Raw genomic sequence first — 17188 nt, 5'->3', positions numbered from 1 at the left:
AGTCATCAGAGGGAACATGGAAAAATAATCAAAAACTTTTTTTTTAAGCTGATGTTTTCTTTTCCGCTTCTTTAACTTAAATTCTAGCTTTGTAAACCATTTGTAATGTTAATAAATATGATTACTGACTGACTAATTAACTGAATTAATTAAATTTCCCTTCAACTTCATGATTTTAAGTCAATTTAAATCAACTTAATAATTTATTGACATCTTCAAATTATACCTCTTATTTAAAAAAAAACAGTATTAATTTAGAAACTATGATTCTTTCAGGTGTTGTGTGTATTGTGAAAATACAGAAAATACTGTATAAAGGTTTAAATTATCATGTCACAGTTAACCTTTGACCTCTCCATCAAGGTCAATGGACTGATCTAAAGGTCAAGTGATAACAATGCTACATAGAACTATTTAAAACCTTTTCTTACTGCTACGCCTATTTTGGCATACAGACATATAGAGAATGATATATGGTGTATTCTAAATATAACAGTATAGTTTCCATCTAAATATCATTTCACATTTGACTTCTGACATCACTTTAACATTATACATCTGCCTTTCTTTCAAGTTGAACTCTAAAATACCATGGTTATACCTCTCATATGTATCAGTACTGATAAATGATCAGATTTACAATATTTCTGACTATCTGAGGCAGAATTGAATCGAATCAAATCAGGACCTCGTGGCTGTGGCTACAATGTAGCTTGCCATCACCAGTGTGTGAATGTGTGTGTGAACGAGTGGATGACTGGATGTGTAAAGCGCTTTGGGGTCCTTAGGGACTAGTAAAGCGCTATACAAATACAGGCCATTTTTTATGCAGCAAAGTGAGTAAAGTGAAGAAACATGAGAAACATGACAACAGGAGAGCTCTAACTGGCTTGTCTACCTGTGCACGCACTTTGTTGCCAGGTTGGAGACATAGATGAGTTTAAAATTAGATTTTTGTAACCCGCGTAACAATATTTAAATGTATAATTAAAAATCCTTTTTGTTTAAGAATCTACATCTAGAAAGATACTGTGGGCGTGGTGGATAGATGACTTTAAATAGAGCAGAGGCTACATGCCAGCATGTGTTTGTGAAGCAGCTGAAATGGAGTCAGCTTGACACTGAAGATAAACTTCAAAGATAAACATGAAGTCAGCAAAGCAGCAGAGCGTGTTGAAGAACTGAGTTTGGAGTTTGGAGTTTAAAAAGGAACCAGTTCTGGTCCCTGTGAAGGAACGTGATGGCATCTCTGCTGAACACACTGGAGCCACTTCATGTAAAGATGCCAAACATTTTGAACCAGCTGTTAAAAAGCAAAGAGGAAGTTTAACCTCTGGTTTATGACAGATTTACGTTTATCTGTACAATTGTTTTTATCCAAAGTTGACTGTGTGTCACGAAGGCCCATGAGGGACATGAAGCAAAACAAATGAAGATGTATTTTTGTGAGATCCTGACAAAGACTGTTTCCCTGCATTTAGTACCCATCCATCAGTGAAGCTGTCCAGAATACAGCAGCTGGTTGTTGTTGACTTGTTCTTGAAACATGAGGAAAAATCTTTGGCTCTTCACTCAGTCACAACTTTGTTTCAATTTTATTTCAGAGTCCAGTTTGTATAAAATGTCAGACACTGGGCATCAGCTAAAGACTGCAGTCAGGTGTGTTTGGCTGTCTTTCACAGTCATAGTGAAACAATCAGTGCAGTTTGAGTTCTGCTTCATCTGTGAGATTATTGTTGAGCAGGATTAAAACCCTGAAAAGAAATAAAAGCCTTGATGCTGATAAAGGAGCGAGTTTGAGGCCAGCATGTAGTTCAGGTTTTTAAGTCTTGAGCTGCCCCTGATGTCCTCATATGTTGCTAAAAATAAATGTAAATATAGTATAAAATTCAAAAATTAGAGTTTGTATAAAACAAAGCTTGAAAGTGAATATTTGGTAGAACCAGCTTTATTCTTCATCACAGTCTGAACTCTCTCAGGCAGCTTTGTCTCATTTCTTGAATGATCTTCAGGAATAGCTCTCCAGGTGTCTTGAAGGACATTCAAAGCTTTTCTTTGGATGTTTCTGCCTTTTGTTCTGTGACGATGATCCCACACTGCTTCAGTATCTTTGAAGGCCAGGCTTTGTGGAGGCCAATCCATGATTGATAGCATTTTATTGTATGTTTTTCTCTACAGGTATATTTTGCTGCCCTCACAGTGTGTTTGGGATCATTTTCATTTTGAAAAATCACACTGTTGTGAATCTGTTGTTTTCCGGATGGTATTGCACGATGGATCTATTTCTTAACGTCCTTACTACTTCTAGGGGAGTTTCAAGTCCAGTTCATCTGCTGTTGATAATTTTTTTTCACTACCTTTTCTTTCGTCCTCCACTTCTCTGGTTTCCTCAGTTTTTAAGGACACACTGCACAACATGCTGAGAAATGGCAAGTTTTAAGCTAATAGCGCTTTGAAAATCAAATTATTGGAGCTAAAATACTATTTGTCTTTCAAACAGAATTTTTTTTAACTTTGCGTATATTGAAGTAAAGGAAATTGGAAAAAAAAGATCTGTGTTTGCAAAAAACTGCCAAAAACAAAGTGTCTCAAGATATCGAATCATTCACCCTTTCTAAAAGCCATAATCATGGGTAGTTAGTTTAGAGTTCAGCCTTGTGTTTCATGTTTGCAGCAGGAGAAGCTCAGCATGGGCGTTTGAATTTAGACTTGAAGGTTTTATGATCACTAAAAGGCTTCAGCTTGTTTTTTTCAGTGAAATGAGCAGAAGCAACGATGTGGAGATGTTCAGAACCTCAGAGGTGGGAAACTTCACAGCTGTGGATGATCAGATGTTGTGGTGTTTCATCCTCACTGAGGACAGCTCCGGATAGTGTGGCTCCTCTAAAGAAGAGCCCCTTACATGAGAAGTACTTGACTCCCTGGTAAAACTCTCCAACCTTAAAGCAGATAGCTGGTAAGCTGGAGAGAAAATAGCGTCTCAATAATGTAGAAGATCTTTATTTAGCCTGGAAAAAAGAATGTCGCTCTATAAAAAGCCCTCTGTAAAGCTGGAACATGTTCATATTCATTGGTGATTGAAGGTCACTGATGATTGGATAGAAGCAGACTGACAGGTGACCATCAGTGATGTCAGCACACGGCTCACATCATACTTGAAGATGAAATATTTCAAACAAATATATGATCCACTGTTTGAGTGACAGAGGGAAGAATTTATCTGCATGTGGAGAAATCTGTTGTTAAACCAGAAAACATGAGCACATCTGTACAGGACAGGCTGCATTCACACTCATATTCCTGTGTATCATGTTCCACTACATGCTGCTTATTGTGACACACTTCAGTGGTTTGAGTAAAATTTTCACATTTTAACACATTTTTGTTTATTTACATATAAACAGAGCACATAAACCATCTCACACTAAACATCCATGTTGCTGCACTCTTCACACTGATTTCTGTTCTTTCTGCTCTTTTATATTTTTTTTAAGGCACAGAGAAATATTTCATATCTGCAGCATGGAGGAAAACAAGAGCTTCTGGTTGTGGCTGAATTAAACAAAGAGCTCCAGAAAACTCATGAACAACAATATTTTAGTTTTTTAAGAAATAAATTCCTTCATCGCAGCTTCTTCAGTGTAAATATTTGATTTTTAATCCCATTTATTGGTAATAAACAACATTTCTGACTAAAATAACTAATGAATGAATAAAGGTGTGCTTCAGGGAATAAAGAGCAGGACCGAAAGTCAAAGGTTTAATTCCAACTAGAGCTGTTGTTTTTGTCAGACAGAATTTGATTTTGCTGTTGGTCTGATGGAAAAGTAGCTGCTGTCACAGTAACTAACTTTTATAGGTCTGTAACAAAGTAAATCCACCTTAACACCACCTGTCTTTGTGTGACTGCAGTACACTCCCACTGTAAAAAAATGTTTGTGAAACTAACAGTAAAATCTTGACACTTAAAAAAAGTGTAAATCGAAAAACAACAAAACAATTTACATCAACATTTTCTAACATACATATACGACTATAAAATAATGAACCAAACAAAAATATTAATTTCACAGTAAGAATAGGTTACTGTTCTGGCAGCCCACTGGCCAGACTGTCTTCTAATTATAAAATAAAAAGGTTTTCTTGATTAAATTTCAGCCCAATTTAGTAAAAGTTAAATTAATCATTTGCAGAAATGTTTATTTTTTATTGCCCCAAAAAGTGTTTAAAAGTATTTAAAACTACACAAGCTCTACCTTGAAAAATCCCTGAGCAAGTAGAGTTTGTTTCTGTTCTTTCATTGGACTACTTAAATTATAGCGACAAACTTGGTGGCTCATGCCATTACGCGCTCAGTCTGCGAACAGAATGGTGCAGATGTGTATACATTGAGATATTCATGTATATTAACACATGCAAAAGTATTGGTGAGCTAAGATTGAATTTTCTGTGATCTTAAATATATGAGCGTTTTAGCGGTCGGAGGGAGGTTTGGAGTCTTCACACACTCCCGTTATCTGCGGCCTGCTGGAGCGGGGGGGCTAGGAGGAGGAGTTGGCCATCCGAATGGCGTCTGGAATGTGGGGCCTCCAAGCTGCAGCGGAGTCGGGGCGGTCTGCTTCTCTCCACCCCAGGGAAGAGGGTAACACTTCCTGGGTCTGGGTGCAGTTTCCCCCTCCAGGGGCAAAGGTACCTAGACCTGGGGAATAGAGTACGCTTGGGGAGTGTGATTGTGTGTACAGTGTCTATTTATGTCTGTCTCCACGTTGGGTGAGTGCTGAGTAATTGCATATGAGAGCATGAGGGTGGGAATGGATGTTTGTATCTGTGTGTGTTTGTTTGTCTGTGTCTATATGTCAGGTCGGGTATCAGACGCCACCTCTCTAGGGACATCTCAGGCCCTCCATGGTATGGAGGTCTATCTCCCCCCACCACTTTCCCTGCCAGTGGCAGACGCCCTCAGACATCGGTGCGTTGGTGGTTCTTTGTGTCTGGCTATGGGCATCCAGGTACGCACCGGCTCACTCTTGGTGGCTGCTTGTCGGGGCCTGGAGCCTGGGGCTCGCTCGGGCCCCTTCGTGGGTGGGGTACCCTCGGCCTCTCGGCCTGGGGCTCGGTCACTCTGGCACAGCTTGCTGCTGGCAGAGCTCATGGGCACGTCACTGCAACCCCCCCTGGCTTCTGCTCCGCGGCTGCTGAGTGATCTCCTCATCTGGGGCTTTCCTCAGCTCTTTCTGGGATAGTGGCATAGTTGCCCCTCCGTTGGTCTTCCTTGGTTACTTGTGTTCTGAGGGCCTCTGGATGTCTGGAGCCTTAATCTCCTCTATACCTGCTTCATGCCCTGGAGGACGGGGCTATGGCTCCCCACACCCTCTAAGAGATCATTACACGAAGAAACCTGTTAACCCTTTAAAGCCGGTCGGAGGGGGAATGCTCCGTTTTACGTAACTATTTTTAAATCTCTGTAGAACCGGAACCACTTAAGCTAGCGCTAGGGATGGGTATCAAAAACCGGTTCTTGTTGAGAACCGGTTCCCACTGTTTCAATTCCTTGGAATTGTTTGCCATTTTTGCAAACGATTCCCTTATCGATTCCAGTTGCCCCGAATGACGTCACCGGTTTGCGGAGCGTCATTTACCTGGCAGTAAACATGGCGGCTCAAACGCTAAAAAGTTTGGTCATACTTTACGAGAACGGATGACAATGGGGCAACTTGCAATACTTGCAAAGTAGATATTTCATTTAAGGGAGGAAACACTACGAATATGCAAAAGCATTTGCTCACAAAACACGGGATAACCTTAAATGAATGTCGTGATTTTAATTCCGCTTCGGACTCGTGAATCTCAACCCAGCAGCAGCGGTAACGTTTGCACGTCATCTCCCGTTAATGCGGCAGGTAAATAATCAACTAACAGTGCATATTATGTTAGCACGATCTGCCTTATTACAAAACCTGCCATTACTGTGCATTTAGGTGACCGTGATGAGAGAGACAGACAGAGTCTGCCTGGCGCTCGCTGGCAGTTCTCGCTGCAGTCTACCGGTAGCGTCTCCTTTCAGGCCAGGATAGACGAATGTCACCGAGCAGTGACTAAGTTTGTGGTAAAACGCTTGCACCCATTTGCCACAGCAGATGCCCTCAAATTTTCGGTAAGTGAATGTGTTTAATTGTAGGCAGGGACATTACTGGATATTCTTGTGTAATTGCTACAGAATAATTTATGTTATACTTTGTTATTGCTACAGAAGAATATTTATTTTATTATTTTACATTTACAATTTTTTTTTCCTGGGGACCCTGTGACACCCCATTGAAGAGCCGTGAGGCTGTGGATCTCTTAAGATCTCACTGTTGGGTTTGTAAGGCCATGTTACTCCTAAATTTCTATCTTGTTCAAAGAGAAGATATAAAACAAAGTTCTAAGCTAATCGACCTGAGTGTTCTCCTAGAACACTCCTAGAGTAGACTGATATATTAAATATTCCTTTATTGGGTGAGAAAATCAGACCATGTCATAACTGCTTTAAGTCATACAGAATAGATATCAGAGCCTTAAACAGGCTGACTTCTGCTAAATGGGTCAAACTGGGCAGAAAGTATACAAACACATAACATCCTTATAGAATATGATGTAACGCTATAGATCAACTTACCTCAGAATATATAAAGCATATAAACAATTACAGCAATATGATGCAACAAACACAGCAGTGCTACTAATCCAAAATACTCAAAGCTTCATAGAACTGAAACAAACATTTATTTTAGCTCCATTCTGCTGCTGATACATACTTTAGGTTTCTGAATATTAAACTTGTTGCTGCCTTTCATAGTGTGTAACTTGAAGGCCCTGAGTACTTTCTCCCACACTGAAAACACTGGAATGATAACATTATTTGAACATTACCTAATAAGACTGATTCAGGACAGACAATTAGTTATGTTAAACTTTCCTAGCAGTCCTTCACAAACAGGGAACAGTCTGTCTATTCTCTCCATCTGTCAGCTGCTGCTGGCTCTTCCTCCTCCTCTTCCTCACACACTGCTGAGTTTGTCCTGGTGGATCATCAGGGGTGCAAAGCCTCACAGATGATGTGCAGCAGTGGGTCCCTCAGTCTGTCCTCACTTTGGACACTTGCAGTTGTCACACATGGAAATCAAATGTGTGATAAGCTGCAGGATTCAAACACAAGTGTAACTTATAAATACATGTTCATACTTTTATTCCACAATCAGAGAGAAAGAAAAAGAGAGAGAGCAGGACAGACAGACAGGTGACAGTCTCAGGTGTACACACTGCTACAAAACAGCACAAGAGAAGGAGGATTTAGTGTTTGTGTTATTACGAGTGCTAAACAAGAAGAGTTCCCAGATGGTGCAGTGGACACATGTGTGACTCCTGTGATTAAAGCATCTTTCTTTCAGCTTAACGAGTGAACCGTCAGCTCGTTCAAACACACGTTAAAGTCCGTTTGGCTCGACACCACCGAACAGAGGCAGCAATATAACATAGCTAACATTAACAGTGCAGTGAATCCTGCTTGTGCCGTCATATTCAGGACTGCAAACCGAGCAGCATCACTGACTCCCCTGCACCCCCTCCCTTCATTTAGTCTCAAGCTGATATCACTGTGGAGATCAAAGTTTGCACTGCATCTGGACGCTGTCTCCTTTTCTCCCTCTGTACATGAAAAATTCCTCCATGTATGGCCACGGGCACTCGTCCGGTTGACAGTGTTGTCTTCTGTCTCCATTTTGGCTTTGTTGTCTCCAAATCTTCAGTCTATAAATTAGTTTATACTCCACTGTGTAGTACCTGTAGACACCTGTGGTTGCTGGTGCAGCGGAGTTTATTCTTTGCTTACATCTTAAATTGGTGATGGCACAGCCTTATTGAAAGATGAAATGATGAAAGGTTTGAATATTAATTCAAATTGTGGGAGTACTCAGTAGCTTTTTTTGATTTTATAAGTAGTTTATAAGTAGATTACATGGTGTCAATTGTACTCAAGTATGAGTAAAATTATACACTGAAAAATTACTCATGAAAGTACAAGTACCCAAAAATCTACTTAATTACAGTAACGTAATATTTGTAATTCGTTACTTCCACCCCTGATGGTGTGTGTGACCATATTTTACTGATGTGTCTGATGTCTCCATGTTGCTGTTGTTCCTGCATTTTCACAATAATGTTTGTCCAGGTGACAGTGTTTCAGTAGTGTGATGATGTGATGAACAAACTGTCAACAGGCCGAAAAGAAGAGAACATGAGATTGATTTTGTCCTCAGACGTTGAATTAAAGCACACAGGAAGTGATTGTGAATGCAGATTTATGTAGATGATTCAGACTGGAAATGTGATTTCTCTTTAAGGCTCTAGAAACAGCGCTTTGCTCCTTTAAATCTCTTCCCTCCGTTACTTTTTCCTGACAGCGAGCGCTCTGAATCCACACACACACTTTCAGTTCTTCTGCTGTAAATGAAGGAAAAACGAGCTGATGAAACGAGCTCCGTCATTACAAACTTCCTTCTGACGTTTCCATGTGAATCAGTTGCAGGCGTTCCTCCAGCTGGACGACACGCTCCGCTTTGATACTAAATAAAGCTCCGATATTTTTCTCTGCGCCTTCACAATAGTTTATCTCATTACAGCAGTTTGATGTTTCCTTTGAATCCCCTGAAGATACTGACAGTGAAGCACGTACATAATACTCCAGCCTTTCAACTCTGAGCTTATTTAGTTCTATTAATACACTGAAATCTCATTTGTGTCATGAAGAAAGTCTTTAATCAAACAGAATTCAAATATCAGAAACATTTCATATGTGGAGTTAAACATGAATCATTGTTTCAACAATATATTTATTGTTGTTATAAACAGACAAGAAGACAACAACAAACTGCTCCTCCCATTCAACACATGTCAGTCCATATCCCAGCAAACTAAATCATCTCCATTTACACACATCAAATAGAAACATGAATCACTTGTAATGATTAGAAACTTGATAGAATTTCAAATCTAGTTTGGGAGTCATTCAGTGAGAAACAGTGAAATGATTTTCCATGTGAAAAGGTGGACAGCAGAAACAGAAAGAAACAGTGAGAACTAAAAGAGAAACAAAGAGCTTTGGAACAACGAGGCAGCAGGAGGACAGCTGCAGTTTAACAGCTTCAATTCACTGACAGGAAACAACATTAGAAACATCATCATCCTCAACTCATCTGCTCCACTGACACTGACACCTTCAACGGCAACACCTTCACTTCATCAACAGTGTTAATGTATGGAAACATCCTGTGAGTGAAAGTGTGTGTGAAGGTGTGTATGTGTGTGTTAGTATCAGGATCAGAGAACGACAGCTTTCCTCTGTTCCAGTCCAGATTCACTCTGATCCTCTGGAACTTCTTCTGGAATGAGAGAACATTGAATCCAGTTGATGGTGAACGTGCTGAGTATTCACCTTCATAGAAACCTATTCTCCATAATCCAGACCGTATGTTTCCCTTCCTCACAAACTCTGCTAACACACCCAGTTCCCAGCATGTACTGTCTCCAACCTCGACATCCCAGCTGTGAGTCCCTGAGTAAAAGCCCTCAGAGCCCAGGACAGAGAAGTACAAATCAAACCTCTCTAGATTAGCAGGAACCCGCTCCCTCACTCCTCCTCGTCTCACACTGGTCAGATCTTCAGACAGGATGAGGTTTGGATGAGCAGTGTTTGGGTCCAAAATGAGAGGAGTGTAGGAGACCATGTCCTTCATCTTGTTCCAGATGTTGAAGGTCAGGTTGCCCAGGTGTTTGGCCTGGTCTATCAGAGCTCCTGAGGGCAGCTGTGGATCATCCAGCAGGGGGCAGCGCTGGACTCTTTCCATTGCAGCCTTGTAGTTGTGCAGGAATGAGACGTCTTCAGCTCTCAGCTCCTCCTCTGTGGCTCTGACTGAGTCTGAAAGAGCTGCTATCTCTCTGCTCAGAGCCGCCATCTTCTCCTTCATCATCCCACTCTTCTGCTCCTCTTCCTCCCTCAGTGCAGCCAGCCTGGCCTCCTCTTCCTCTGCTAGAAACTGGTGAAGCTTCTTAAACTGCTCCTTAATCTGCCTCTCTGTGTGTCGGGCCTGGACCTTAAACTGTTCTGCTGTTTGATCAAACTTCACTTGAACTTCTTCACAAACCTTTAACTTCTTCTTTAAGGGCTCCAGAGTTTCCTGAAGTTCCTTCTTGTGTTGTTGTGCAGCTTCATCGATGGGTCTGAATCTGTGATTGGTGTGTTTGTCTGAGGCGCAGCAGATTTGACACACTGGCTGCTGATGGTCCAGACAGAAGAGTTTGAGTTCCTCAGAGTGCAGACTGCAGAGAGCCTCTGAAGCTTTTTGACCACTCTCCTGTAAGAACGACTCACACAGGTTCTTTAAAGCCAGATTTGAAGGTGGTTCTTCCTTTGAAGATCTTCTCTTACAAACTGGACACTCGTGTGTCCGTTTTTTTCTCCACCATCTCTTCAGACAGTCTTTACAGAAGCTGTGGCTACATGACAGAAGAACAGGATCTCTGAAGACCTGCTGACAGACCGGACAGCAGAGATCCTCCTCTGATCTGGAAGCCATTGAGTCTGAGTGAAGCTGAAAACAGCAGACAGGAAGTACAGTCAGTCCTGGCTCCCCTCCCTCCTCTACGACCTTCACTGAAACTTCCTTAGAGTCGTGTTTTTGCTCAAACTCACATTCAGTGTGTGGAGCGTCAGCAGCTTGAAGCAGCAGTGTTGGAGTTTCCACTTTTCTCTCCTGTAGTTGGACTCACTCAGAGGAAGCTGTTAGTTTGGGATAGAGATGAGTTTGATTCTGAGTTATAACAACCAAGGTTCCTGTAACTCAAGGTGTGTTTCATTCCAAAGTTCAGACATCACCCTGCCAGAAGCTGTAAAAGTTAATGATAAACAGGTCCTTCTCTGATCTGGAAGCCATTGAGTCTGTGAGTGAAGCTGAAAACAGCAGACAGGAAGTACAGTCAGTCCTGGCTCCCCTCCCTCCTCTACGACCTTCACTGAAACTTCCTTTGAGTCGTGTTTTTGCTCAAACTCACATTCAGTGTGTGGAGCGTCAGCAGCTTGAAGCAGCAGTGTTGGAGTTTTCCACTTTTCTCTCCTGTAGCTGGACTCACTCAGAGGAAGCTGCTAGTTTAGTTTAAAGACAAGTGTGAGCCTCCATTAGAAGAATCAGTGGTGTTATTTCTTGTAACTAAGGGTGTGTTTCATTCCAAAGTTCAGACATCAACTGGCTAGAAGTTGTAAAAGTTAATGATAAACAGTTTTTTATCTCATTTCACTTGCAAAAGTCAGTCGATGAAAGCAGCAATGCAGTTGTTTGAGAACTCTCACGATCAAACTTTTCCACAACAGATTACCAAAAAGCACCACTGAACGACACAGGAAATCATTCCTGCCCATGACCATCTCCTTGTAAAACTCCTCCATCTAAAACACTGTAAGCAATGCATGCAATTGTTGCACTCTTTTTTTACACACTCTATAGTAAAGTGGAAAATGAGAAAGTTCACAGGTTAGAGTCAAATGCCAATAATATGTATTATATGTTGGAGTCAAATTGTTGAATGTTGTCAATCTTAAATTTGTAAAGTCGTAGTTCAAACAGTAGGATCAAAGACATTCCTTTGTCTCTGACCACCTCTCCAGCCAATTTGGTGCTGGAGGAGGCTGACGTGGTTTTATTAGGCACATCCTAGCTGAAAGATCTGATTCTTGTGCTGTAAGCTTCCTGCTTTAAGGATCCTTTTGGTGAGCAGGTCACACACACATTATCACCTGCATACACACACACACACACACACACATTCTCACATGCATGCACACACACACGTTTTTGCACATGCATAGACATGCATACATGTCCACACACACACAGTGCCTTGTCTTTTAGAAGCATTTGGGGGCGTTACGGTGGGAGTTGCTTGTGTTGTGTATTGTAACAGTTTTTCAACAAAAGGGTATGAGGAGAGCTGCTCCTTGAAGGACTTGGGCTGGAGACAGGTGAGGAGCATTAAGCTCCACAGCCTGGTTCCGATTAGCCTTCCCTCGCTAGCGAGTAAGAGACCGGTTGAAGATGTTCTGTCTTATCTTCATCCTTCACGAGAATAAGTTTCTAAACTTGCGGGGCCTGTGGAAGCACAGACTCAACATTATACCTCTGCAAAATTCCTGTCAACATTATTGATATTCATAATCACCTCTGTAAATTCTTGATATTTTATATTTGAGTGATGGTATATTTTAGTTCTATTTCTTAAATTTTTAAAATCTTTAACATATTGTATTGTTTAAATAGTTTAGTCTGTTACCGTTATTGTCTTGGAGCAACTGTAACCCATATAGTTTCCTTTGTGACTAATAAAGTATTCTGACTGACTGATTTTATTGGCAGTGTAAGGTTGTTAACCTTGTTAACCACCCTCAGACTGACAGGCTGGTGGAGTGCCTGACTAAGACTTTAATGTCCATGATTTTTAAGCTGCATACATTGGAGAGGTTATTATGAGAAAATTTGCTCCAGGCCAAGGAACGTCAGCAGTGCCTGTACAACGAACATATTCTCATCCCAATGCATAACTTACTGACGATGTGACAAACCGTCGCTATTTTACGTGTTGGGAGTCCAAGGTTAAAGCTACACATGTGCTTTAAGTGTGAAATGAAAATAATAAACCTAACAAAACATTATGTTACTTAACCCTTTAAGACCTACCAAAGTCCACCAGAGCTTATCTGTATATTTTTTATTTCAAGTTGCTATACATCAATACAATCATTATATCCCAAATTTAAATTAATATGTATGCATTAAGTCCACAGTAAGTAGATAAATAGCAAAGAAGTGCAATAAACTGCAAAAAAATTTAAAATCATTTTTGTGCTTTTACATATAGTATTTCTAGTTAGAGAAATTTCAGAAGTTTACCCCTCAAAACTGTAAATGCAAAAAAGTTGAACAAATTAATTTCCAACCGCATCAATTTTATTTTGGGTGTGTTCATAGTTTTATTTTTGAGATACACCAGTTTTTATATACTGCAGGAAAACAAAAATATATATAATAATGCGAATTTGCAAAAAAACCCCCCCAAAAACCCTAAAATAAATAAAGCATGTGCATCAAAATAAATTATTTTCAACAGTGTAATTTGAGTGCTAAGCAACCCAGAAACCATGGAAAAAGGCATAAACTCAGAGATTAATTTTTAAAACAACAGTATATCTTTTTAAATGCCCTATAGGAAAAAACATTTTGCGCAAAAATAACGTCACTTCTGGTTTCGGGCAGGTAATGGCAGACATCAGATAGATTCAGTGGGACGGTGATCTAAAGCTTTATGAGAGAGTGGCAGTATTGGTCCTTAGGTATGGAGAATGCAGCACAGGGAGACAAAATATTAACACTTAGAAAATGTTTAGGCAGATTTACCGGAGCGTAGCAGACAATTTGACGAACATCTCCAAAAGTTGAATCTGTTCATCTGGACGTAGCGTTTTGTGGGAGAAACGTTTCGTCGCTCATCCAAGTGACTTCTTCAGTCTCAGCTGACTGCAGGTTTCCCCAAACCTTATAAACAGTACATTTGCATAATGACTGAAACCAGCCCACTGAAGGATTGGGGAAACCTGCAGTCAGCTGAGACTGAAGAAGTCACTTGGATGAGCGACGAAACGTTTCTCCCACAAAACGCTACGTCCAGATGAACAGATTCAACTTTTGGAGATTTACTTTCCTGGATGATTGAGAATGCATCAAGAAATTTGACGAAGAGTGTCCCCGCTGGCCTTAAATGCAGGACTGCTGAGATATCACAGTGTGATCTAGGTCTCTGCATCTCTCATGCGGTGGAGCCACTGCAGTAGGCTGTGATCCAAACGGAGGGTAAAAGGTGGTAATAAAGAAGGGAATCAACCGTCCACCATATCACAAAGTACTCTTTTTATACGGTTCCGTAACGGACTTCTCGCTCTTATAGCTTACAGCACATGTACATGTTTGGGTGGTCAACCACTCCAGGCACTGGACTAGATCTGGAGCACCCTTTCGAGTGAGAGGGGTTGGGAGGCAGGTCAGCTGCGCACAGATGGGCTCAAACAGACAGTAGTAACTAGCCAGCACCAAGAACCGCCTCACCTCTTTTTTGGTCTTATGACTCTGGCAGATGGCTCAGGCTGCTGTCTTATTTGGGTTGGCTGTAAGCCCCGCCTCCCTCAAGTACACCCACCCGCTGCACATGCTCTGCCCAGGTCGGATTATGGATGATTATGTCATCCAGAAAGTTGTCAACACATGCAGAGAGCAGACGCAGCACCTGGTTCATTAGGTGCTGGAACGCTGGAAGTACAGGTACAGTCTCAGCCTCTTTGCATGCTTTTAAGAGATTGAGGTAATATATCTGTGTGGCTACTCCCCTGTCTGACCTTACAACTTCAAGGTCAATGGCATTTACTCACCGTGTGACCATGAATAATCCTTGCCCCTTGCACAAACCCAGAGCAGAGGTGGCAAGAAAGTTTGACAAAGTTTATTGATGTAGCACAGGCTAACAAATCAAATCAAATCACTTTTATTGTCACATTGCATGTGCAGGTACACTGGTAAAGTACATGTGAGTGAAATTCTTGTGTGCAAGCTTCACAAGCAACAGAGGTGTGCAAAAATACAGTAACATAAAACAAGCAAAATATAAGAATGGGTAAAATATAAGAATGGGTAAGTCTGAGAGTTATATCAATAAATATATGTACAATATAAAAGTGTATGCGCATTACTGAATGTGTATACTAAATAGGTGTATCTACGTGTGTGTGTGTATGTATACATATTTTAAAAATTAAATACAACAAAAAATAAAATAAAATATACAGAGGTTGGCAGTTGGAAATGTCCAAAACAAGTGGCATTTATATACAGTATGGAGTGCATAAATGTGAAAGTTCTGGTAAGTGAAGGTGAGGTGTCTATGACGTGTTCAGCAGTCTGATGGCCTGATGGATAAAGCTGTCTCTCAGTCTGCTGGTACAGGACCGGATGCTGCAGAACCTCTTGCCTGATGGAAGTAGTCTGAACAGTTTATGGCTGGGGTGACTGGAGTCCTTGATGATCCTCCCCGCTTTCCTCAGGCATCGCTTCCTGTAGATGTCTTGGAGGGAGGGAAGCTCACCTCCAATTATCCGTTCAGAACACCGCACTACTCTCTCAAGAGCTTTGCAGTTGTAAGCGGTGCTGTTGCCATACCAGGTGGTGATGCATCCAGTGAGGATGCTCTCAATGGCACAGCGATAGAATGTCCTGAGGATGCGAAGGTTCATGCCGAATCTTTTCAGTCTCTTGAGAAAGAAGAGGCGCTGCTGCGCCTTCTTTATTGTTTTGTTTGTGTGTACTGACCACGTCAGATCCTCCGCCAGATGTACACCTAGGAAACAGAAGCTGTTCACTCTCTCCGCAGCAGTGCCATTGATGGTGATGGGGGTGTATACTTCTCTGCACCTCCGGAAGTTCACTATCAACGTCTTTGCGACGTTGAGGGTGAGATGGTTGTCTTGACACCAGTGGGTCAGGGCGCTGACCTCCTCCCTGTAGGCCGTCTCATCACCTTTGGTGATAAGACCCACTTCTGTAGTGTCGTCCACAAACTTCACAATGATGTTGGAGTTGCTAGTGGCCGTGCAGTCGTAGGTGTAGAGTGAGTACAGGAGATGGCTCAGTACACACCCCTGTGGAGCACCAGTGTTCATTGTGACGGTGGATGAGGTGGTGCTGTCCAGTCTGACCACTTGGCATGTGTCAGACAGAAAGTTAAGGATCCAGCTGCAGAGGGAGCTGCTCAGTCCTAGATCCTGCAGTTTCCTGTCCAGCTTTGAGGGAACAATGGTATTGAATGCTGAACTGTAATCTACAAACAGCATTCTCACATACGCGTCTCTCTTCTCCAGGTGCGAGAGGGCAGTATGTAGTGTCAGGGCTATGGCATCATCAGTGGACCTGTTGTGGCGGTATGCGAATTGTAGAGGGTCTAGTGAGTCGGGCAGTGCAGCGCAGATCAAGTCCCTGACCAGCTGCTTGAAGCATTTGCTCACGATGGGGGGTCAGGGCTACAGGTTGCTAAGTCGTTCAGTGATGAGATGGTTAAAGATTTGGGTACAGGGATAATGGTGGTTGTTTTGAAGCAGGCTGGGACTACAGACAGAGAGAGGGAAAGGTTGAAGATGTGTGTAAACACTCCAGCCAGCTGAGCCACGCATGACTTGAGGACACGGCCAGGAATCCCGACAGGACCAGTAGCTTTGCGTGCTTTCACCTTCTTGAAGCACTTCCGCACATCCTCCTCAGACACAGTGTGTGCACTGACATCATCCGCGGTGCGCACACTGTCTAGTCTCTTGTTGTTCGCTGTGTCAAATCTAGCGTAGAATACGTTTAGATCCTCACACAGAGAGGCTGTGGTCTGCGGTGTGCTGGTTTTCCCTCTAAAGTCTGTGATTGTGTTTAGTCCCTGCCACATACTCCGAGGGTTTGTTTGCAGGAAAAACAAAACTAAATATTATAATGCAAATATGCATAAAAAAGCATGTGCATCAAAATAAACTATTTTCAGCTGTGCAATTTGACTTATAAGCATCCTAGAAACTATACAGAAAAGCATAAAGTCAAACATGACTTTTAAAAACAACAGTATAGGCTTGTAAGGCCTTGAAGGTAAAAAACTACATTTTCTGCAAAAATGACATCACTTCCGGGTTCGGGCAGGTAATGGCAGACATGCAATAGTTTTCACTGACGTCTATTCCAACATAGGAAGGATTATGAACAGCTGATCAGATCGGCAAAGTGTGTTTCTGGAACATTACGTATTTGTTGCTGCAAATGCTTTTTATGCAACTTTTGCAAAGCTATATGTGGAAGGAAACGGTGACCTAGAACAAGCTGATGGCATAAGATGTAAGCACAAGTCCTCTGGTTTCATATGCACAAAAAATTATTGCGCTAGCTTACGTGGTTGCAGTTCTACAGGCATTTAAAAATAGTTACGTAAAATGGAGCGTGTCCGCTCCGACCGGTCGTTTCTCCTTCCTTATGTATAGAGTTTTAACATGCAGTTTGACATATCAGGCCTAATAAAACAATTACCAAAT

General features: G+C 41.7%; 1 long non-coding RNA gene across 1 annotated transcript; it reads right to left on the bottom strand.

The window, feature by feature from the left end:
- Positions 1 to 10123: 10123 nt before the first annotated feature.
- On the bottom strand, positions 10124 to 11180 carry LOC120439207. The gene is made up of 3 exons (XR_005612456.1): positions 10913 to 11180; positions 10730 to 10816; positions 10124 to 10628 (listed from the first exon to the last, which is right to left on the bottom strand). It is a non-coding gene; the product is annotated as an uncharacterized LOC120439207 (long non-coding RNA).
- Positions 11181 to 17188: the final 6008 nt, after the last annotated feature.

This window comes from Oreochromis aureus, linkage group 3, assembly GCF_013358895.1.
Source record: "Oreochromis aureus strain Israel breed Guangdong linkage group 3, ZZ_aureus, whole genome shotgun sequence".
Taxonomy (NCBI): domain Eukaryota; kingdom Metazoa; phylum Chordata; class Actinopteri; order Cichliformes; family Cichlidae; genus Oreochromis; species Oreochromis aureus.
Note: the sequence above shows the minus strand (reverse complement) of the source record. Positions and strands in the feature narration are given on the sequence as shown.